The sequence below is a fragment of the Bombina bombina genome, chromosome 8 (assembly GCF_027579735.1).
Source record: "Bombina bombina isolate aBomBom1 chromosome 8, aBomBom1.pri, whole genome shotgun sequence".
Lineage (NCBI taxonomy): Eukaryota > Metazoa > Chordata > Amphibia > Anura > Bombinatoridae > Bombina > Bombina bombina.
The window spans coordinates 96,573,219-96,598,218 of NC_069506.1; the positions used below are offsets into that span (position 1 = coordinate 96,573,219).

General features: G+C 39.2%; 1 protein-coding gene across 3 annotated transcripts in view; it reads left to right on the forward strand.

Annotated features, from left to right (window-relative positions):
* Window positions 1-25,000, forward strand: part of AGRN (agrin) — a 735,367-nt gene that overhangs the window by 400,424 nt on the left and 309,943 nt on the right. The gene's annotated exons all lie outside the window — the stretch shown is intronic.

A 25,000-nucleotide genomic window follows, 5' to 3' on the forward strand; every position in this document is an offset into this window, starting at 1 on the left:
TGCATATAATTGCGTCTGCCTTTCTTTTCCTATACCATGTGCTGTACCATGACAGTGTTGAATGCGTTTACACATCAGCAGCTGCGTTTTTAAAAACTGTTCTTTTTTCCTACAAGCAGCATTTACATGTGTTCACACCCAGGAGCTGGAATGATGGCCTGCACAGTTCCGGATATGCTAATTATGCCATGTGCATGCAAACAAATACTGGAGGGGTGTGAGCGTGTCTACATCCAATTGTAAAGGAGCAGGAAACAGGAAGGGGCGTGGCCTCACGGATGCATGCAATTTGGATTGTTTGACAAATCATTTGAGGGCATATAAGACTGCTTGAAAGGAGATATGTTACTCTGCCTCCCGGATGTCAGGATTATACAATGGTCCTCAAGATGGGTGATGCCATTTGACAAAGGTGTCTTTGGACACCGAAACGTCATGGGACTATGCTTTTAACTTTTTTTCAATAAAAGTTATTTTTTACTTAAATCCAGTGAGTGCTGTCTTTGCTCTGGACTATATATATATATATATATATATATATATATATATATATATATATATGTGTGTGTGTATGTATATATATATATATATGTATGTGTGTGTGTGTGTGTATATATGTATGTGTATATGTATGTATGTATATATATATATATATATATATATATACATATATATATATATATATATATATATATACATATATATACATATATATATATATATATATATATATATATATATATATATATAATTTGATTAGAATTTGTTTATAATTAGATTCCAACACACATCGAACTATCAGCATGACAGGTCCTTTAATTCTGTATTTATTTTTTATTATCTTTATTGACAACATTCTCATCAATAAATTACTGGCTGGGTGGCAACCCTAAGTTCAGTTATTTGATGTGTTATGCTGTATGTCTTAAAAATAAATATGACTATTTTCTTCTTTAGTGGGGAGAGTCCATAGCTGCATTCATTACTTTTGGGAAATACAGAACCTGGCCACCAGGAGGAGGCAAAGACACCCCAGCCAAAGGCTTAAATACCTCCCCCACTTCCCTCAACCCCCAGTCATTCTTTGCCTTCACAGGAGGTTGGCAGAGAAGTGTCGGACGATTTAAGAAGTCTCTTATGGAGGGTAGTACTCTTCGGAATGGGACTGGAGTTTTAAGTAGTCCTGTCAGCCTCTCAGTGAGAGCATGGATGAAAGTTAGAGTCCGGAGGTGCAGGGAGAGTCTTTCTGCGAAACCATCCAAGCTCCTTGGCAATCAGCATTAATGAGTTTCGCTGCCTGCTTTCTTCGCTCAAGTCCATGTCAGAAGTGATGCTACTGTCTGTCACACTTGAAGGGCCGTGTTCCTGTTCCACGGCATAGATTCCTGGTAAGATTGTTTCATTTTACTTTCCATATGAAAATGTGATGTAATATGATAGAGTCAGGGTCTCAGTGGAACTCCTTTTATCTTTATGGAATCAAGGGTTAATATCTCCTGAGGGGGTTATTGAACAGGGGGAATTTATTCATGTTTGTTATGTGATTCTGTCTGCTAATGTGTAGTGATGCTTGGGCTTGTAGCTATTCGGAACATACCAGCCTTTTTTGTCAGGCTGCGCGGTCCTTGTGAACTGGCACGTTTTTCTTTGGCCTGCACGGTGCACCTTGTGATCGGGCGTGGTCACGTTTCTGTTCTCCATTTCCGTATTACTGACCGCGTGGCGATGGAGAAAGTCTGTTTCGCTAGTTTGCTGGGTCATAGGAGGTGGTGAGTGCCCCAGCCATTGGGGGGTGTAAGGTGCCGTTTAGTTTTTATCCATAATTTCAATCTCTAAGTTATGGAGGATTTTGATTTTTTGGAGACTGATATCTCTGATTCAGATTCTTCTTCTTGCGAGAAATATGAAATGGCCAGGGTAATCCATGCCCATCAGTTATGTTCCGAATGCCACTTTAGATTGCTCTTTTCTCCCAAATCGGAGAACTTAGAGTCTGCCGAGCCATCTGCCCCTGGGGATCCCATATACCGCGAGGTGCGCAGCCTAGAACCTTCTTTTGCTACGCAAGCAGGTGTCCCAAATGCCGTTACCCTTTCTCCGGAAGGCGACTTGCTTCCTCCAGAAGTTACGGCATGGTTCCGCATGGCCATATCTTTGGTGTTGGAGCATTTACATTTTCCAGGAAGATACTGTTCGTGTTCTGTTAACCAGGGCTCGTCAGGCGTGGGATTGTCTGGATCAGATCAGCCCTCTGGGGAAGCGGTTTCATCTGAGGCTTCAGGGGCCCAACCCTCGGGCCAGGGTCATCAGTTCCCCCGGCGGTGGTAAGTCTTGCTTTTCGTTATAGACTGGTGCACCTTCGTGTCCTGCTGAGGCATGTTTTGGCAGTGCTTCAGGATCCCAGTCCTAATGGGTCGATGGATCCTCGGTCTTTCATTTCAGATGGCAAGCAGGGTTAGACAAATTGGGATGAACTCAATCTCCTTGTTGTCTCCATTTTTTCTTTTTTTGGGGTATCATATTCCAGTTCTGAGCTTTGGAAGGATTGGGTTTCTGACCGGCTGGTACTGTTAGTGTGTCCATTCTTCTTGGGCAATTCACCTGTGGGTGCTGCCCTCATTTACTTTGATCCGGTTAGGATGTATTTTATTTCTTTTTGAAAAGCTCATGTCTGTTATAGTTTTTATAGTTTTTCCTTTTGGAAAACATTTTCTTCTCTGGGATTTGATACTAGCAATTTTGTGGTCGCTTTAGACGTCAGCGGAAGTTTAATAAATAGTGTTAGGACATTGTTATGTCTATCGTTTATTTTGTCTCTCCCTTCTAGGGTTTTGACTTTTCTGTGGCCTTAGACAGTTCTAGGGTGCCCTATGTATCAGGCTGGTTCTGGTTGGGCACTAGGTTTTCTGTTCCTTGAGGTCTATATCACCACACGGTGACCATTATATCTGGACCAGGTTGGGGTGCTGTGTTGCTTACTCTGGTGAAGAGTTCGTTTTCTTGGTTTTACATGTTATAGGAGGGCTTTCATTCCTAGATGTCAGGCTGGTCCTCGTTTATTCCTTTGGGTGGGGCATAAGAGGGGATTGTGCTCAGTCCTCTATGTCCTGTTCCTGCTTGCTTACGGGGTTACCGAGCTCAGATCCTGCTAAGGCTTATTTTGGGGGTTCCTGAGATCCTTTTGGCTCTGGAACTAGAGTTTTCTCCTTCCCACTTTGGTTAGAAGTTCATATGACTCCTTGGAAATCCGTGGTACCGGGGTTAGGTGGCGATTCTCGTCTCCTTATTGGTAATTGTTCTTGGATTTTCCTTTTTGAATCCTTGGTGACGGTACCTCTTCCTTAAAGGGACGAGGTTGCTTATACCTTTTTTTTTTCCCTTGGGGCTGGGTTTCTGGTCATCTGTTTTGGAAGCTCCGGTTTCTTTGGCTTTTTTCCCTCTACCATATCTCGTCTGCTCCCGGATTTTTGGAGCTCTGGAGATTGTGTTGTCTCTTTTTCCTGCGGTTGCCCCTGCTTAGGCGTTCAGTTTGATCTGTCGCTCGCCAGGAATTTGGGATGCTCGTTCATTAGTACATTCCTCGAGCTATAGGGATTTTCCGGAGGTTGACCCCAAAAGGATCTTTGGAGACTTTTATCTTCTCAAACAAGATTTCTAGGTTTTGAGCTCTGTTCTCTTGTAAGTTCCTTGGTCTTTAGACTTGGTGGTTGTTGTCCCTCAAGCCTTTAGAGGTTAAGCTCTCTCTGGGATTCTTACGCGAGAGTTCGGTGTCCAAGGGCCCCTGGATGTGGCTGTGATTGCATCACGCATGATGTAAAGTCTTCTCCGGATGGGGTACCCTGATGGTTGCTCAGGGGTTATTAATTTTGAAGCCGGTTCCGGGTGTACGGTTTTCTTGACCTGTTCTTTGTCTTTGACTGGACATTTTGGGTTTCTGTGTCCAGATCCCTTAGGTTGGATCTGGACGGCCCAGTTTTTCCGGTTGTCTTCTTGTACTTCTGGCGAATCTTTCTCTCTCTTAACGGAGAATTGGAAATTTCTACTGGGTCGGTTGTAGTGGCCGGATGGCAATTGGTATTGGCCTTTTGCCTACGAGTTTACGCTTCTTGGCCTGTGGGCGGGTAAGCTGTTATGTTTTTGTTTCCCCTCCTTTTGGGAGGATTGGGCATACCTCAGTATCCTTTAGAACTAAATTAACTACTAGGTTTGCAGATGCCTGCAGACCAGTAATTGCCACAGCTGCGCTATTTAGAATAGCTGAATGTGTGCAGTACCAAAAAGGAAATGTAAATTTATAAGTTGAATTTAATTAATATACATATATATCTAAAATAAACAATTCATATATTGGCATTCATCAACATTTATACATAGCATAAAAACACATTAAATCAGTGCTATAGCATTAATAAACATAACATGAATAAAAAGAATAAAAACAACAATTGATTGGTCGTTTGTTGAAAGACACTTATACTCCAATGGATGGCGTCTTCCACAAAGTAAAATAAGTCTTTTTGGTCTTATAGTTAGTACAAAAGTCTTTTAAGCAGGATGATAGTATGAATCCAAAGCAAATAAGCTGATTTCTTGGTTAAGCGAAGTGGTTAGTGTGAAAAAGCCATGCAAAGCTGTATTGGGCGAGAAGAAGGATAAAGATCCTTTTTTACAAGCAAGAATGTGAATATGGCAAAGGTGCACTTTTCTACTTACACCAGATGCCACCAGTCTGTCATCGAAGCTGCTTCCAGGATGCTGCCAATCTGTTCAGCGTCTCTCAGGCAATCACGGAGGGTACTAGATCCAATACACTAGAACTCCAAGAGACTCACACGCTGTCCGAGTGCTGCAGCTACGGAAGCCTGGAATGGACACAGTACAGAGCAACGCGTTTCGGCTTTCCAAAAGCCTTTCTCAAGCTCAATACTGACGAGTCTATTTTCCTTGTATTTGTACGATCTTCTTAAAGACATAGTGCCAATTGAATTACCGCTTACGCTATACATATACAAACTTGTGCAATACTAGAGAAAATATATACAATATTAAGGAAATTGTATTTACTAAACTTAATAATAAAGTTAGTATGTATTAGTTAGTAAAATAAGAAGGTGTATTTGGTTCCTTTATTTATGAAGGGATATTATAATTCTATGTTGCTTAAATTGTATGTACTAGAGGAATTCTATTATAATCCCTTACGTGATAAAACCCTAGACATAGATATCATATGGAAATGGATCATTTTTTGAATAATTTTTTAGTTAGATTTTGAATAATTTTTTAAGATGAAATATGATGACATAAAATTATCCCATAATGCTTTCCAAAAAACTATAAATATTTACAAACTAAAATAGGGAAATGTTTTATTGAATATTTGATGTATTAACAATCCCTAAATTTTTAAAAATATTAATAAATGGATTAGTGTTACTACTTCTGTCAAATCCATATATTAAAATGGGATAAAATCTATAATTGAGGTATATAATCATAAAATCACTATCCAAATATAAAAAAATAAAATAAATCATGTATATAATAATTTTACCATATTAAATATAATCTGTATAATAAATAATAATTAAAAAAAAATATATATATATATATATATATATATATATATATATAAATATAAAATTAAAACAGGAATGAATTAGAGGATTTTTCTTATATTATTAACCCTAAATTCAAGGTTGGAAAATAGATTTAATTAGTGATGGGCAAAGAACCATTAAAAAGGAGGATTAGAATATATTTTAAAATGGGACCAAATTCCTATTTAGCGGTGCCTTGACATTGTGAAGAAAATTTTATATATAGTATAATCTAACCCTAGTTAAAACAATATACGATGTTGTTATCAATTTATTTTAGATGACAATTTAAGTCTAATTCCAAATTGAGACCCCGTGGTGTCAGAGTCCTCAGAGTCCCCATTTGGAATATCCATTTCCCTTCTCTTTTTAAAATTTCATTATGGAGATCTCCTCCTCTCCAATGTTTGGAGACCTTGTCCACCCCCATAAAACTAAAATACTTTAAATTTGCATTGTTACAAGTTGAAAAATGCCTGGGTACTGAGAGATCTTTATTACGCTCTTTTGTGTGGTTCTCAATTGATAGAATGTGCTCTCTTATTCTATCCCGTAGGTGCCTTTCTGATTCCCCCACATATTGGGCTCCACATTTGCACTCTATTACATAATCACATTCCTGTCAGTGCATCTAATCATCTGTGGAATTTTGAATATTTCCTTGTTAGAATTTGATTTTCTTTCTTTCTTCTTCATGCCATATTGGCATGATTTGCACTTATGACAGGGGAAATAGCCCTTTAAATCTCCTTTTCCCTATAGATCTTTCTTCTTATTATCCAGTGCTTTTTTTAGATCTGAAGGTGCAAGTTTGATTTTCAAATGTTTTGCTTTTCTATAAACGATTTGAGGTTTATTGGGTAAAAGTGTACCCAATTTATCACCTAATTTTAAGATGCCCCAATGTTTTCTTAAAATCTTTTCTATCAGATTTTTATTACCACTGTAAGTGGTAATAAATGGTAAAAAGGAAGTAGAAAGAGTTTTCTCTTCCTTTTTTCTTCTATTGTTACTTAAAATTGTATCTCTATCTATGCTTCGTACTTTTTTTATAGTGGTTTCTAGGGTTTCTATAGGGTATCCTCTATCTATAAATTTTTCTTTTAACATCACTGACTGAGTGTCATAGTCTGATAAAGTACTGCAGTTTTTTCTTATTCTTAAGAACTGCCCTTTCGGGATGTTGGTCTTCCATTGAGTGTGATGACAACTTAATTGGTGTATAAAATTATTGGCATCTACCTGCTTAAAATGGGTCATTGAATTTAATTTATTATCTCTTACAAAAATATCCAGATCTAAAAATTGTATAGCAGTTTTACTTTTTTCCCATGTAAATGTTAAATTTCTTTTTTTTTTTTTTTTTTTTTTCTGTGTTAGTTGTTAAAGTATACCTCAGTATCCACCTGGTTCCCCTGGAGGTCTTTTTCTTCCTCTGTTCAGTGGGGCCCTTCCTGCTCTGTGTGCAGGATTTCATGTGAAGGGCTGGATTCTGGTGTCATGCTATTACTGTTTTTCGGTATAGGGTCTCCTTCTTGGGAGTGTCCCTTCACTTCGGGAAGGAAGCTGGGTCTGGGTTCTGGAACCCGGGCTCGTCCTTGGGGGGTCTGGATCCCCTTCTTTTCCTTCCTGAGGGTCTTGATGGTTCAGGGAATTTTTAATTCCCTTGTCCTTTAGGACATTGCCAGTCGCTTTGGTGCTGGGAACGTTGCCTCTGAGGGGGGGGGGGGTCAGAAATCTGACTGCTCTGTTGAGCCTTGACCGCGTATCTACTATAGGATCTTGTGGGCGTTCCTTAGGTGGGAGGCTTGGCGGTGTTTCCTTCCCTCAGTGGGTAGCTTTCCTCTGCTTGTTTTTGGGAACTATCCTTCTTTCCCTGTTTTTCTTGGGAGGGAGTTGCTCTGCTTTTTCTCTAAGTTTTCCCTCTGTGAGAGTCCTGGGGCAGTTTACTAGCCTTTGATTGGCTAGTGTTGGCAGCTTGCATCCGCTTAGACCTCTTTGCAGTGGGAAGCGTCTATCCTGAGTGCGGGCTTACACTCTGTGTAAGGGTCTACCTTTGTCCCGCTAGGTTTCCAGGGTTGGGGCGTTTTCATTGGTCCTTTGTACTCCATGCAGATAGGGATCTGGGATTTTTTCCTCTATTTGCTCTGCTCGGTCGGTAGGGTTCGTTCTCTACGCGACTTTGGCCTGTTGCAACCTTGGTTTGCACCCTTGGAGTTGTACTTGGGGTCTTTATTGCCCTAGTGTTGGTTCCTTCTGACTCTCTTCTCTGTGTTCTTCTTCTTCTTCCCTTCTGGGAGAAGGTGGAGGTCCCCCTTACCTTGGGTTGGGGGTGAGTTTAAACGTGGGCTTGGAGACTGCGGGACTTTGTCTCCTCGGTGGTCTTTGCGTTCGGCACCTTTTTCACCCTAATATTTATCCTACTGTTCCTTGTTCCCTCGCCAGAATGACTGGGGGATGAAGGAAGTGGGGGAGGGGGTATTTAAGCCTTTGGCTGGGGTGTCTTTGCCTCCCCTTGGTGGCTAGGTTCTGTATTTCCCAAAAGTAATACATGCAGCTGTGGACTCTCCCCATCAGAAGGAAAGACAATTATCAGGTAAGCATAATTCAAGTTTTTTGCAAAAATTTTTTTTTTTTATAAATAAAATGTTTATTTTAGTTGTTGAAAAAAAAATAAACAGCAGGAATGAGTTTTGTGCAGTGATTGTTCCGCACATAAACATTTCGTACCTTTGTTTAATAAACACCGTACCTACACTTCTTACTGCTGCTGGTTCTTGTAAGATTTTGTTCTGTACACTTTGTACTCAGTGTAAAAAAAAATATATATATATACAATTATTCAAGTTCTAACGTGAGCTGCTGCCAGCTTAAAGAAAAAAAATTAAAATCTCATGTCTTTTTCTGGGTGTCTTCAACAATTATTCTGATTGGCACCATAATGATGTAGCTCACCATGACAGTTATACAAATATCCCCAGCCTACACAACTCTTGTCTTTTACCCATTTCTCTTTCTTTTTTTTTCTTTTATCCTTTTTAATTTTTAAAGAGAAACGAGCTGGACATTTTAACTGCAATTAAATGAAGATGTGCTGTATAAAATTATGTAATTCAGCTTTTATTTTACTATTATAGAGCAAAATAAACACACACTCTCTTTCCTTCTCTATTTCTCTTACTTTTTTCTCTTTCTCTTTATTTTCTTTCTCTTTTTCTCTCTTACTACTTTTTTTTTCTTTCGGTTTCTTTTCTTTCTCTCCCTTTTTTTTTCTTTATCTCTTTTTTCTTATCTTTTTTTTCTACTTTTTTCTCTCTCACTTTCTCTCTTTTCTTTTTTTCTTTCAGTTTATTTTTTTTCTCTCTCCTTTTTTTCTTTATCTTTTTTTTCTTATCTTTTTTTTCTACTTTTTTCTCTCTCACTTTCTCTCTTTTCTTTTTTTCTTTCAGTTTATTTTTTTTTCTCTCCTTTTTTTTTCTTTATCTTTTTTTTTCTCACCCTTTTTCTCTCACTTTCTTTTCTTCTCTCCTTTTTTTCTCTCTCACTCTTTTTTTTTTGCACTTCAGATTCCTTTATTATCCCTTTCTATTTTTGAATGGAGTTATCTGTCTGGCTAAAATGTTCATCTCTAAAAGGCTCTGTATGAAATATCTGTGAAGATCAATCAGAGGTGCAGATGTTGGCTGGTTTCTCCAATATAGCACCCCAGGATATACAACTGGATGCTCTTTATAGTTCCCTTTAAATGTAATATTTTTCTGTTAATGTCCTTAGCTAAAGGTTTCTTTGTGTGAGCACCACATTGTACGTGAAGGTACAGACACTGCAGAAAGGAACATATTTAATATTTGTTTGAAGCTACAGCTGCTTCTAGACCACTAAAATAGTGATATTTTTAAATGACCTGGATGTGTGATGCACGTTTGTGCTTACAGTAAAGGACTCAAACATTTTTTTTCAGTATTTTGTTTTGAAGTTAAGTTTTTACAGCAGTCTGATCCGACCCCTACAATTTTTTCTGTGGCTCGGGTGATACATTCTCTCCTCCTGCTTAAAAAAAATTAAAAAATAATTAAAAACAGAGAGGAAAATACTGTTCTTATGTTGGGATGTATTTATTTATTTTAATATATTTAACAATTTTAATTACAAAAGAAATTTCTGACACTTTTTTTTAAAACTTTTACATTTGTGCAATTGTGCATTTAGATCCCAACCTTCGTGAGGATCTGACTGCGGAAGTAGGCGTCGGCACGTGACGTGCGGCACTTTTTGGTGCTGGATTTATTCTCGTGAAAGATCACTTAACCACACTAAGATCTGAGTTCGCACAAATCTAAGTTTGGTGATCTTTCACAAGAATAAATCCTGCGCCGAAAAGAGCCGAACGTCACGAGCGGCCGATTACTTCCGCAATCAGATCTTCACGGAGGGTCCGAATGCTCATATCTGATTAAAAGGAACTTTCATGATTACTATAAAGCACACAATTTAAAAAAAAACAAAAACTTCTGTTATTACATAGATTTTGTTTTCTTGGTATACTTTATCGAAGAGTATACTTAGGTGCATGTGTCTTAAGCATTAAATGGCAGCAGTGTATGCAACAATATGTATGACTTTCACGCCCTTGAGGTAGGCTCTTCAACAAAGGATACCAAGAAGTCAATCTAAATTTGATAATTAAAGTAAATTGAAAGGTTATTTTTAGTTTAAAGGGACATGAAACCCCAATTGTTTCTATAACGATACCGATAGAACATGTTATTTTACACAACTTTACAGTTTATTTATTTTATCTAATTTGCTGCTTTCTCTTGGTATCCTTCATTAAAAGTATACGTAGGTAGGCTCAGGAGCTGGGAGTTTGCTGATTGTTGGCTGCACATATATGCCTCTTTTCATTGACTTACTGGTGTTTTCAGCTAGCTACCAGTAGTGCATTGTTGTCCCTTTAATAATGGATACCAAGAGATTGAAACAAAATTAATAATTGAAGTAAATTGGAAAGTTGTTTAAAAATGTCTGCTCTATCTGAATCATGCAAGAACAATTTTGGCTTTCATGTCCCTTTAATTTGGCTTTTTATGCCCCTTTAACACGCATTCATCATTTATAAGTTTCTTTAAAAAAAGAGTAGTAGACATATTGTGCCTTGTTTCATTTGTATTTATTTTACCCCTTGTATAACACAGCGCAATCTGCTGGTGGAGTAAAAATACAAATAATAATAATATACTAGCTAGGTCTATGTATCTGCCCTCTTTGGTACACAAAGATTGCTTCAGTTGACTATCTGATGATGTTACAGCCTTCCCAGAGCCGTTACTGGGTTTGGCAGGGGGTTCTGTAAGAGAGTTTTTTTTTTTTTTTTTTTTTAATAATCCCCTGTAGAGCTGTCTTTATAAATGAATTAATGTCTTTACCATAGTGGCTAACGCTGTCAGAATTACAGGCCGTAAACGTTTGAGCAAATCTATATATCTCCTAGGACAGACGTGTGAGGGAAAGATATTGGCTGGCTAATAAAATGGGGCAGTCCCACTGTGGATGCTCCTTGATAATGACATTGAGTAGAGTGATAGAAAACTTGCTGTGCTGTTACATTGGTATTGTGGTTAACATATCTTAATTGATTGCCAGGATCCACAATAAAAAAAAAATAATTACATTTTTGACATTATTTTTATGAGCATATCTACCAGGAGTTTACAGTAGATCAGTTTCAGAGGGTCCAATCTGATCCATTAATTAATTATAGAAGATAGATTGACATATAAATACAGATTTATTTTACGGATTTACTAGTTAGGAACGTGTTCAGCCATGGATGTTGTTATAACTGCCTGTCCCTCTCTCTAAACTATGGGGTAGATTGTATTGCAGCTTTTCAAATGAAATAGAATATAGCCACATTAGAGAGCTTGTAATTTGTTTGCAATGCCAGGAGTCTAATTTAATGGGGTCATGCTACTAACAAAGGGGTTGCAGGACTGGGGGTATGATCTGATATGGGTATGTGGCTGACAGAGGGGCTATAGATCTCATTGTTCTGGTGGAAAGTCTGATATGGATATGGTGTTGGCAGAAGGGATGCATGGCCAGGGTCTTCTGTGCATATATCTGACAGAGGGGCAGCAGGGCCAGGTGTCTGTTCTGATATTGGTATGTGGCTGACAAAGGGGCTATAGATCACATGGTTCTGTTGGAAATTCTGATATGGATATGGGGTTGGCAGAAGGGATGCATGGCCAGGGTCTTGTGTGCATATATCTGACAGAGGGGCAGCAGGGCCAGGTGTCTGGTCTGATATTGGTATGTGGCTGACAAAGGGGCTATAGATCACATGGTTCTGTTGGAAATTCTGATATGGATATGGGGTTGGTAGAAGGGATGCATGGCCAGGGTCTTGTGTGTATATACTGTAGCTGACAGAGGGGCAGCAGGGCCAGGTGTCTGGTCTGATATTGGTATGTGGCTGACAAAGGGGCTATAGATCTTATGGTTCTGGTGGAAATTCCGATATGGGTATGGGGTTGACAGAAGGGATGCATGACCAGGGGTCTTCTGTGTGTGTATATAGCTGACAGAGGGGCAGCAGGGCCAGGTGTCTGGTCTGATATGGGTATGTGGCTGACAGAGGGTCTATAGAGCCCATGGCCCTTCAATCTGAGGTCTAATGTCAGTATGAGGATTCAGGGCAAGGGTCTCTTCTGATGTGGGGCATGTAGTTTACAGGGGGTATGCATGGTCCTGTGGTTTGATCAGATGTGGGTATGCAGCTGACAGAAGGTCTGCTTGGTCATCATGATGTCTAATGTGGGCATACAGCTGACAGAAGGTCTGCTGGGTCACCATGATGTCTAATAAAGGGCATACAGCTGACAAAAGGTCTGCTGGGTCATCATGATGTCTAATGTGGGCATAAAGCTGACAGAAGGTCTGCTGGGTCATCATGATGTCTAATGTGGGCATACAGCTGACAGAAGGTCTGCTGGGTCATCATGATGTCTAATGTGGGCATACAGCTGACAGAAGGTCTGCTGGGTCATCATGATGTCTAATGTGAGCATAAAGCTGACAGAAGGTCTGCTGGGTCATCATGATGTCTAATGTGGGCATACAGCTGACAGAAGGTCTGCTGGGTCATCATGATGTCTAATGTGGGCATACAGCTGGCAGAAGGTCTGCTGGGTCATCATGATGTCTAATGTGGGCATAAAGCTGACAGAAGGTCTGCTGGGTCATCATGATGTCTAATGTGGGCATACAGCTGACAGAAGGTCTGCTGGGTCATCATGATGTCTAATGTGGGCATACAGCTGACAGAAGGTCTGCTGGGTCATCATGATGTCTAATGTGGGCATACAGCTGACAGAAGGTCTGCTGGGTCATCATGATGTCTAATGTGGGCATACAGCTGACAGAAGGTCTGCTGGGTCATCATGATGTCTAATGTGGGCATGCAGCTGGTGAAAGGACCTCCTGAGCCACACAATGTTTGTCAGCTCCCAACTGTCCCACATACAAAACTAGGGACTGTCTCAGGATAACCCATCCCTATCCACTGTATAACTTGCAGTTCCACCTTCCAAACACTCTTTGCCACCGCCTCCACAAGCTCTCCTTACCTTTCAGCCCTGGAAAACCTCTGGTAAATGTTGGGAGCCGGTATAAATTTGTGTGTTAATGGAAGACAGCTGGCAAGCATAGTCTGTACCCTGACTAGCACAGTCATGTGGGCTTCTGGTCTTACTCCAGTCCTGTGTATATATATATATATACAGACCTACTTTCCAATACGTTTGATATAGGATCTTAGATTAACGGTTGTTGTTTTTTTTTGCTTTTCCATACACATTTCCAGGTTACAAATAGTAGCTGTAGCTTATCTGTGAAACCTATACACAAACAAAATAGTATAATCAGAATGTTAATTTATAATGCAATTTGAAAAGCATGAATAGGACATTAAAGACAAAATTTTGTGATTCAGATAGCTCATTCATTAAAAAAAAAAAAAAAAAGAACCTATCCAATATACTTCAATTATCAAAATGTGCACAATCTTTTTATATACACACTTTCTGAGGAACCATCTCATACTAATCTGAAAAAATGTGCACAGTATATATGTATATGCATTTTGTGATTGGCTGATGGCTGTCACATGATACAAGTGTAGGGAACATTGGATTAACTTTGAACTTTGCTATTGCATTGTCTTTGTATTGTGTATTTGTCAATTTTACTGTATTCAGTGGTAATTTTGCATTGCTGTTGCATTGTCCTTTTATTATGCACTTGCGGATTTTGCAGTTCTACTGTTTAATGGTTCTTTTAAATTGAAAGAATTAATAGTTATGGATAAGTTCAAAAATTGCAGGCAGCCATCATCAATAGTATATCAACTAGCCATCATGTTTTATTTTTGCATTGCCCACTTAACCACATATGTCTTGCTTCCATAACGAGTTTGGACATCCCTTTAAAGCTTTTAATACAACGTTTTTTTTTATAGTTTTAAAGCGTTGAACTTGATTTTCCTATTATATTGTATATGTAATTTGAATGGTTTAACAAATTCAAATTGATTGGGGTGGCTTAGAAAAAGATGTGGAATGTCTGTATATTTTCTAACAGAAAACTCGTATTTGGTCTAATTATTTAACACTCTGCGCCGCTCAGCGTTGTTTGAACATGCATGCTCACGGTTCATTAGCCAGCAGCAGAAAGAAAATATTGAGTGGCACTAAGCACATATTAAGTGATTATTAACAGGACCCAAAGCTTCCTCATTTTAAAGATTTTGTCTTCCTAGTATCAGACATTTAATAGACCTACAGTATATTTGATTGTGTAAAAGAGGCTTTATGTCTTCAAGTAAAACAGGATGTATCCATAAATAAAGGAAGTTCATGAAGAATAGTAATGTGAGTGCTATTCATGTTTATAAAGTAGTACAAACATTTTATGTAAACTGTTCAGGTTTAAAGGGACCATTAATTATAGTATATTAGCGTAATCAACAAATTCATAATAAGGAGACAATAAAATAACACTGTTACCTGTATCATGTGACAGTTGTCAGCCAATCACAAATAAACATATTGTTTAATTGCATGATATGTCTGAATCATAGAAGTAAAATGTTTGACTTTTATGTACCCCCCCTCCCCATCATTTTAAGCCCCATACTTGCACACTTTTGCAGCCATACTAGATGGCTCTCACTATTTGTTCATGTGTCTGTTCATATTAAAAACTTCAAAAGTAAGTGTTTCTCTTTAGTCACCGGAAATATTGGTAGCTATAACGATAGCCTACCTTCCAACATCTGCAGGATGATTTCTAGAACATGGGAGGGTAAAATCTCATGGTCAATGGGCCACGGGTAATTTGTGGGTGTGGTCTCATGTGGGAGGGCGGTGTTATAGGTGCGCAGGCAGGGCATTAGGTGAGGCTTGGTTATTTCACTGAGGACCTGCAGCAATCCTATAGAAAGCAGGACATTTGTGGCGTATGTGAAAGCAGGAGTTTTGTCTACATAAAGCTATCAGACAATTGAAATGAAGACATTATATCATTTAGTTTAATACTTAATTAAAAATATCTGGCTTCAGTGTTCCTTTAAATTGAAAAAGGCAGTATTTGTGTGTGCATGCTTATTTCAATCATCTTTAAAGGGTACTAAACCCAATTTTTTTTCTTTCTTGATTCAGATACAGCAGCAATTTTAAGCAACTTTCTAATTTACTCCTTTTATCAATATTTCTTCGTTCTCTTGGTATCTTTATTTGAAAAAAGCAGGAATGTAAGTTTAGGAGCCGGCCTATTTTTGTTTTAGCACCCTTGGTAGCACTTGCTGGTTGGTGGCTAAATGTAGAACAAAAAAAAAATTTGATAATAGGAGTAAATTAGAAAGTTGTTTAAAATTGCATGCTCTATCTGAATCATGACAGAAAAAATTGGGGTTTCATATCCCTTTTAAAGAAAAAAATATATTTTTGTAATATCTCTCTTAAGCGATAATAAGCAATGTTTTCTTCAATGGATTCCCTATACTGTGCCGACGTCCATTAATTAAACAGTGTTTTTGCTGCCGCTGAGAGTCGCATATTCTTCAAATGTATTTCATTTTTGTAAAGTGACATTTTTTTCATGTCACAAGTTTTTGAGATTTCGCACCACAGAGAAATGACAGCCAGGCAAATATTTTGTTTCTCTCTAATCATCTCTATAATGAAATAATCGGCCTAGAAAGAGCCAATTCTGTTAATTACAGTTTTCTCTCTGCTCTCGACCTGCAGGAGGCAGGTTGCCGTCAATGAATCAGAGCTTAATCTCTTCTTTTTTTTTTTTTTTACATACTGAGATCTTCTATTCTCTTATCAGGACTCCATCCAATCTTACAATTTTTTTCTGTCCTGTCTGAGTCATTTCATGTTTTCATTATTTAATTTTTTTCCCTCCAAATTCTCATCTCCATCTGACAAAGGAAAGAAAGGAACCAGGGAAAACGCAAATTGGAAATAAAATACACCTTCATTAATATGATAATTATCTTTTTTTTTCCCTTGGAAGTAGAAACACGGTGTTACTAAGCAGATAAGAAACATTCGATAAGCATTTGAATGAGGATAATACTTTAATAAACTAACAGATGAGTTCAAGGGGTAATCTTTTAGGATCTTTCCTTCTGTGGAACCCCACGAAGCAGCAGAATACATTTATTTTCCTCTGTTATTTTAGATAAGTTCAACTGTGTAATTGATATTTTAGAAACATACTTTTCTATATACCTATATATTAGGTACAGGGATATGAAAACCAAGGCAGCAATATTAAAGGGACATTAAACACTAAATAAATAATAGGTAGAGTGATTCATTCAGAGAAAAGATTAGTCTGAGAATAACGTGTAGATGTATTTTTTAAAGTTGTATTAGCTATTTCAATATTGACAAAATAAGTGTAAAGTTTTAGTGTCTATAAAGCAATGGGGACTGCCATGTTGTAACTTAGGTTACAGTCTCTGCTTTGGCCAATTAGAGACAGTTATAAATAGGTCACTAGATTGTGCAGCCAATGGCTATGTGGAATATTACAGTGTTCTGCACTTCCATTTCTAACTGGAACTGAAAAGCTCACAATTTCAGAATGGAACAGCCAATAGGATGAGAGCTGCTCAAATCCTATTGGCTGATTGGAACAGCCAATAGGATTTTAGCAGCTCTAATCCTATTGGCTGATTGGAACCTTTCAGCCAATAGGAATGCAAGGGATGCCATCTTGGATTACGTCACTTGCATTCAAGTTCCAGTTTACGGTGGCAAATGTATTGAAGAGGAGCTCCGCGCCGGATGTCTTCAGGATGGACCCGCCCCACGCCGGATGGATGAAGATAGAAGATGCCGTCTGGATGAAGACTTCGCCGGCTGGATGAAGATGGAAGAGGCCGCCCGGATGAAGACTTCTTGCCACCCAGATGAAGTGGCTGGATGGATCCTTCAAGCTGGACTTCAAAAACTGTAAGTGGATCGTCGGGGTTAGTGTTAGGTTTATTTAAGGGTTTTTTTGGTGGGTTTTATTTTTAGAGTAGGGTCTGGGCAGGTAAAAGAGCTAAATGCCCTTTTAAGGGCAATGCCCATACAAATGCCCTTTTCAGGGCAATGGGGAGCTTAGGTTATTTTATATAGGGTTTTTATTTGAGGGGTTGGTTGGTTGGGTGGTGAGTTTTACTGTTGGCGGGTGTTTGTATTTTTTTTTACAGGTAAAAAAGCTGATTTCTTTGGGGCCATTGATAGTTTATTGTAGGCTAGGGTTTTTTTTTATTTTGGTTAGGCTTTTTTAATTTTGATAGGGCTATTAGATTAGGAGTAATTTGTTTTTATTTTTGATAATGTGGTTTGTTTCTTTCGTAATTTAGTGTTTTTTATTTTTGTAACTTAGGTTTTTTTTTGTTTGTAATTTTAGTAATTTTTAATAAGGTTAAATAGTATATTTAAATAATTTGAGTTTTTAATATGTAATTTAGTTAATTTAATTGCTAGTTTAATTTAAGTGTAGTATAATAGATAGGGTAGGTTAATTAATAGTTTAAAAATAGTTTCTTTTAATTGTACAGGTAAGTTTAAATTTATTTTAAGATAGGGATGAAGTAATTTTAATTTAAAGTTAGCTGCTTGTTAGGTTTAGGGGTTAATAGCTTAATTAATTTTATGGCGATGTGGGGGGCTGGTGGTTTAGGGGTTAATAGGTTTAGTTAGTGGTAGTGATGTGGGAGGCCAGATGTTTAGGGATTAATACATTTATTTAGGTGGTTGCGGGGTCCGGGAGCGGCGTAATAGGGGTTAATAAAATTATGTAGGTGGCGGCAGATTAACAGTGTTTAGACTCGGGGCTTATGTTAGGGTGTTAGGTGTAAACGTTACTTGTTTTCTACCATATAAATCAATGGGATATCTGGCAGCATCGAACATAAGCTTTCGGTGCTTTCAGACTCCCATTGATTTCTAGGGCATCCGTGGCCTCCAAGGTGGCGGATTGAAAACCAGGTACGCTGGGCCGGAATAGCCGCGAGCGTACCTGTTAGAAATTAAATGGGAAAAGGTGTCAAATAGGGCTGAATGTGTATCGGGACATCTGTATTGATGTAAACATCAATCTCTGTCATCTGTGTCAGATTGAGACCGGCAGATCGTATGTTACGTCACAGATTTCAACTTTTGCCGGTCTGTATTTTTTTAAATTATTATTATCAGGTATTTGTAGAGCGCCAACAGGTTCCGCAGCTCTATGAACATAGGTGGTATATAAAAACGATTACAGGGATCAGTGGATTCAAATATTTGTATTGGGTAAGGAAATGTCTAATTTTAGCAATGTTTTTAAGGTGGAAGCGGCAGGCTTTAGCCAAGGACTGAATGTGAGGAGTGAAAGAAAGATCTGAGTCCAGTGTGACCCCAAGACATCGGGCATGTGAGGTTGGGGTAATGATGGAGTTATCAACAGTTATAGAGACATGGGGGTGGAGATTTTGGAAGAAGGGGGGAAAATAAGGAGCTCAGTTTTGGAGAGATTTAGCTTGAGGTAGTGAGAGGACAACCAAGATGAGATATGAGAGAGACAGTTAGTGACACTGGTTAGCAAGGAAGGAGGTAGTCATCTGGTGCAGAGAGGTAGATTTGGGTATCGTCGGCATACAAATGATAATGAAACCCGTGGGACTTTATTAAGGGACCTAGTGAGGACGTGTAGATTGAGAAGAGAAGGGGACCGAGGACAGAGCCTTGCGGTACCCCAACAGAAAGAGGTAACAGGGCAGAGGATGCCCCAGAGAAGGCTACACTAAAGGTACAGTTAGACAGAGAGGAAAAGAACCAAGAGAGAGCTGTGTCATAGATGCCGAAGGATTGGAGGGTATGGAGCAAAAGAGGGTGGTCAACAGTATCAAAGGCTGCAGACAGATCAAGGAGGATAAGTAGAGAGAAGTGGCCTTTTGATTTTGCTGTAAGTAGGTCGTTGATAACTTTAACAATTGCTGTCTCTGTTGAGTGAAGGGGGCAAAATCCAGATTGCAGTGGGTCAAGGAGGGAGTTTAGTGTAAGGAAATGGAATAGACGTGCATATACTAGCTTTTCAAGAAAAATAATAGGAAATAGGGAGATAGTTGGATGGGGAGGTTGGATCGAGAGAAGGTTTTTTGAGGATAGGTGTGACTAATGCATTCTTAAGAGATGATCATGTGGGAACTATGCCAGTGCTGAGGGAGAGATTGAAGATGTGTGTGAGTATAGGGGTAAGGGTAGAAGAGAGTGAGGTGAGTAGTTGTGAGGGGATGGGGTCAAGGGGACAGGTAGTGAGGTGAGAGGATAGTATAAGGGCAGAAACTTCATCCTCAGTAACAAGGGCAAAAGAGCTAAATTTATGGCTATGTGGGTTTTGGATGATTGTGAGCTTTTGAGGGGGAGGGAGACCGGTAGTATGTTGAGAGCTGATTTCATTTCTGATGGAGTCGATTTTGTTGTTGAAGTAGCTGGCAAAATCTAGAGATGAGAGAAAAGTTGAGGTGGGGGTGGGCGGAGACGAGTATTGAATGTTGAGAACAGACGTTTTGGGTTTGAAGAAAGAGTAGAGATAAGAGTGGAGAAGTAATTTGCTTATATAGATTAAGGGCAGAATAGTAAGAGTTCAAGATGAACTTATAGTGAAGAAAGTCAGCAGAACTCAAAGATTTCCTCCAGTGTCGCTCAGCAGTACGGGAACATCTGCGTAGTTACCGTATCAGAGTATGCCAGGGCTGAGGATGAGTGTATTTTTACTGAGTTATGGTAGGTGGGGCCAGGTTATCAAGGACCGATGTAAGGGTGGAGTTATAGTGGCAGATGGATTCATCAGGACAGGAAAAGGAGGGGATGGAAGAGAGAAGAGGTTCGAGGGAGCAAGCGAGCTGTTGCTGATCTAATGACTTGATTCTTCTGTGAAGTTCAGTGTGAGGGGTAGAAGGAGGGAGAGTTGTAGGGAGGGAGGTGATGGTACAAGTGAGGAGGTGGTTGTCAGAAAGAGGAAAAGGTGAGTTTGTGAAGTTTGAGAATGAGATAGTGCATCGATAACTGAAAATCAGATCAAGGGAGTGACCATCTTTGTGAGTGGGAGAGTCAGTCCATTGTGACAGGCCGAAAGAGGAAATGAGTTGCAGAAGTTGTTTTGCAGAGGAGGCAGTGGGATTATCAACAGGGAGGTTGAAGTCGCCGAGAATGAGGGCAGGGGTATCCGAAGAAAGGAAGTAAGGCAGCCAGGCGGCAAAGTGATCTAGAAATAGAGTTGCAGAGCCAGGGGGGCGGTATATGACTGCAACGCGTATAGAGAGGGGAGAGCGAATCATGTGTGTTTCGAATGAAGAAAATGTGAGGGAAGAGAAGGGCTGTATTTGTTGAAAGGTGCAACTAGAGGAAAGTAAAATACCAACACCACCTCCTTGTCTATTGTCAGACCTAGGAGTGTGGCTGAAGTGGAGACCCCCATGTGACAGTGCAGCAGAGGAAGCAGTGTCTGAAGGAGAGAGACAGGTTTCTGTGAGAGCCCGAAGATTGACTGAGTGGGAGATAAAGAGGTCATGTAGGCTTTGATAACTAGGTCGGATCAAGCTCGCAACAATTACGCTGCGGAATTCCAGCGTATTTGCAGTTGATGGCTTGATATCCCCAAAGTGTTTAATGTCCCTTTAAAGATTCGCCTGGATACCTAGATAAGCAAATTAATCATTATCTGCAAGATTCAAAAAGATCCTCATCATAAGTGCACACACATTTTGGAGCAATCCGTGCCCCTTATGGTCACGTTTTCATCTTTATTTGTAAAGAAATGTAGCAAAAAAAACAACAGATAATGGATACATCTGAACATGTATTGTGCACCATGTAAACATTTGTATATTTATGTGAAGACCACGTGATAGTTTGTAATTTATCACATTTTCAGACTGAATATGTGTAAATTTGATTACTTTTTTTTTTTTTAAACATTTTTATTAAGGACAAAAGATATACAAAAAACAATAACTTAGATAGAGCAAATCTTCAAATATACATATCATATTAGGTCGTATATGTTTGCAGTTAGCTACAGTCCTTTCTTTTCCCCTTATAGCAAGATAATAGATCACTCTTGGATCTAAAGGCATAGTCTGAGTCAGATCCAGGGGATTTATACATATCAAAGAATTGATGAAAAGTAAGCATAGAATAAAACAAAAAAACTGCATCCAACTATTTAAACACTGTTAGCATAAAACTATTCAGATATATTGTTAGACGCTAATGCTAGAACTAGTGCACTGAGTATCTTTAGACACCTTAAAATTACAGAATATCAGTAAATGGGCTCTTGTTACAGGAAGGGAGCTTGAGATCCATACATGTGATGCCGTAGTAATTTTATACTTGGAAAACAAACAACAAACTTTTACAGTTATGTCAGTCACCCCGGTTTATAAATTCCATATTCATAACATTTGTAGGGATAGAGTTGCAGCATTAGAGCAAATGCACTGCGTGATTCCTTCTGTAAATAAAATATAAGGCTTTGTGTATCTCAGGTACCTGAGTTGCCTATGTCCACCCAGCAGCCCCGGCCGTGGACCGCCAGGTCTGGACGGCAGCCATATGTCAGTTACAGAGCGTGGGTTAGTAGCTCAAAGATCCTGTCAGCACCTACCCTGCATATTGTGTATTATAACATTGATTACCCCAGGGGCCCCCCCTAACCCCTAAAGGAGACATCGGTTTATATTGGACAATGTGACAGTGAATAATTAAGGAGTGGGACATAATAAGCCGCACTTAGTTAAGTGACTTCTTGTAATGCTAGCTTGGGGAAGGATTAAACACAGTCAGCAGCATGCACTTGATCGATGCACAACTCAGAGGGCAGAAACACAAAACTTCTAAAAGCCTAAGGTAAATACTAATTCAATAATGCGAAACTAGTGACCCCGGTGGCTATGTAATTATATCAGCAATAATGGTGGGATCAGCGCCATTTTATAGACGGAGCCCACATGGTAGACAACCGAAAAATGCTCAAACACACAAAACAACTGCAAAATTCGCACAACAGGGGATCACTTTATATGTCCATCTAGTAAATTACCAGGGTTCCTCTTGGCCAGCGATCTTTCATTTTAAAGTGGCAAGTTGGGCGGTTATATATATCAGATGTGCCCGGGTATCGAGCGCTATGGTAAAATCCTCGTTGGGATCTCCCCATATATGGGTGTATAGTCTTGTGGGACACAATCTCCATGAGGGTATCTGAGCAGGGTTGTTTAAGCATCCTCGCCCGTTCAAGATGTGACTTAGTTAGATTGAGGTATGGTGGCTCTAGTCGGATCCAGGTTCACAGCGAACCTTGTCGTAAGTTGAAAGCTCTAGTCCACAACATGGATTCCGGAGCTCCATCTGCAATCACAGTGGTGTCCGCGGTGTGTAAAGCGTTGAGGTCTTCTGCCGCCCGGGGGACCCCCTCAAATCCCCGCAGCAGCAGCTTCGGCCCCACTGGTCCTGTAGGGTCTGAGGTAAGCGGTATTGCAAGAAGCAATCTGCTGGAACCAGTAACGGAGTGTGCCTCAGATAGATTAATTTTCTTGTCAGGCGGGGATCCCGGATTCAGAAAATAATCAGTTCCAGGGAGAATTTTGATACGCCTTCCATCTGTTGGGACTTGGTGGGGACAGTGAGCCCTCTTTGCAGATCTGTCACCCAGTGTAGCCGATATGAGGGATGTTGCGTGGTCAGGATCCAACTGTTTTGCTCTCCCGCTCGCCGCTGTGCCTATTTGATCGCTATCCTCTCTCTGCAAGGTCGGGACCGATCTGTGTTCTGGTAAGTGTAGCGGTGCTGCTACCATCATTTTAACAGGCGGTAATCTGTTTATCAGGAGCTGCAGATCTTGTTCTGTCGGCGCCTTGTCCATCATATTTTGCAGCATATGCTCGATTTTAAGAAAATGGAGGTCGGACCCGCCAGAAAAGTTGTCGGTCCACATGTTATCTGTCGAGATCCCTGTTATTGCTCACCGTTTAGCGGTATGATGTCAAGTATGAGTCCTGTGTATTTTCCTGAAAGTCAATATAAACTCAAGTAGCCTCTATCACTAGCAAGTGTAGTATGTGCAGCCAGTTCCAGCAAAGTACCCCGGAGGTCCGGGGGGGGAACGTTGCCTGCAAATGTGCCGCCACTACAGGCCTCTATTGTCCAGTTCCGTCTCTGATCTCATCAATACAGCAATTTCTTCTGTATCTAGCTGTAAAATATGTAGGATAATACGAAGGTAATCGTATTATAGATATTTGCTGTAAATTTAATACAATAATCGGCAGTTTATTGCATTTTCCTTCAGAGCCCAGGAAGAATGCGACAGCTCTGAGTCGCTGCTTGGACACGCCCCCAAATTTGATTACTTTTAAGCTACAGTTATTTGTAATCATTGCTTAAAGGGACACTGAATCCAATTTTTTTCTTTCGTGATTCAGATAGAGCATGCAATTTTAAGCAACTTTCTAACTTACACCTATTATCAATTTTTCTTCGTTCTCTTGCTTTCTTTATTTGAAAAGGAAGGCATCTAAGCTATTTTTTTGGGTTAGAACCATGGAAAGCACTTGTTTATTGGTGGGTGAATTTATCCACCAATCAGCAAGAACAACCCAGTTTGTTCACCATAAATGGGCCGGCATCTAAACTTACATTCTTGCATTTAAAATAAAGATACCAAGAGAATGAAGACAATTTGATAATAGGAGTCAATTAGAAAGTTGCTTAAAATTGCATGCTCTATCTGAATCACAAAAGAAAAAAATTGGGTTCAGTGTCCCTTTAAAGTGAAATTAAAAGCTAAACAAATGATAGATAGATTGATGCATTCAAAGAAAAGATTAGTCTGAGAATAAAATGTAAATTTATTTTTTAAAATTTCATTAGCTGTTTAAATATTGATACAATAAGTGTAAAATTTTACTGTCTATAAAACAATAGGTGCGGCCAATGGGAGCTGTGGCCAATTAGGGACAGTTATAAATAGGTCACTAGAGTGAGCAGCCAATGGCTGTGGGGAATATAACAGTGTTCTTCACTACCATTTCAGGAACTGAAAAGATCACAATTTCAGAATGGAATTACAGGAAAATGGGACAAAATAAATAATCATCTAGATTGTAAGTTCCCACGGGAACAGGGCCCTCAATTCCCCCTGTATTTGTTTTGTTTAACTTTGGTGTCTTTTATATTGTATTGTACTGTACTTTTATCTTTGTACCCATGGACAGCGCTGCGGAATCTGTTGGCGCTTTATAAATAAAGAATAATAATAATAATAATAATGATAGTATATTGGAGACTATTTTTTATATATGAAATTTTATCATCTTACATTACCATCTCAAATCGTTTAATGTCCCTTTAAGGGTGCTCAGATGAAGATTCTGTACCAACTATATTTTTATTGCGTGTGCACCGCTATCTTGGCGCTTTTTGCCCTATTACTGATGTTGAAGTTCTTAACAAGCAGATAGAGAACATTTGCATTGTGAGTAGGTGTGGAATTGTGTGGCTAAGACACTTTCCTATGGACATTTTAAAGTGACATAAAACCAAAAAATTCATTCTCTTGGTGTCATTTGTTGAAAAAGCAGCAATGCACTACTAGTTTCTTATTGAACATTGGGGTGAGCCAATGACAATCAGTATATGTATGCAGCCACCAACCAGCAGCTAGAACCTAGGTTCTTTGCTGCTCCTGAGCTTTCCTAGATAAACAATTCAACAAAGGATAACAAGAGAAGGAAACAAATTAAATAATAGAAGTTAATTGGAAAGTTGTTTAAAATTGTATGCTCTGCC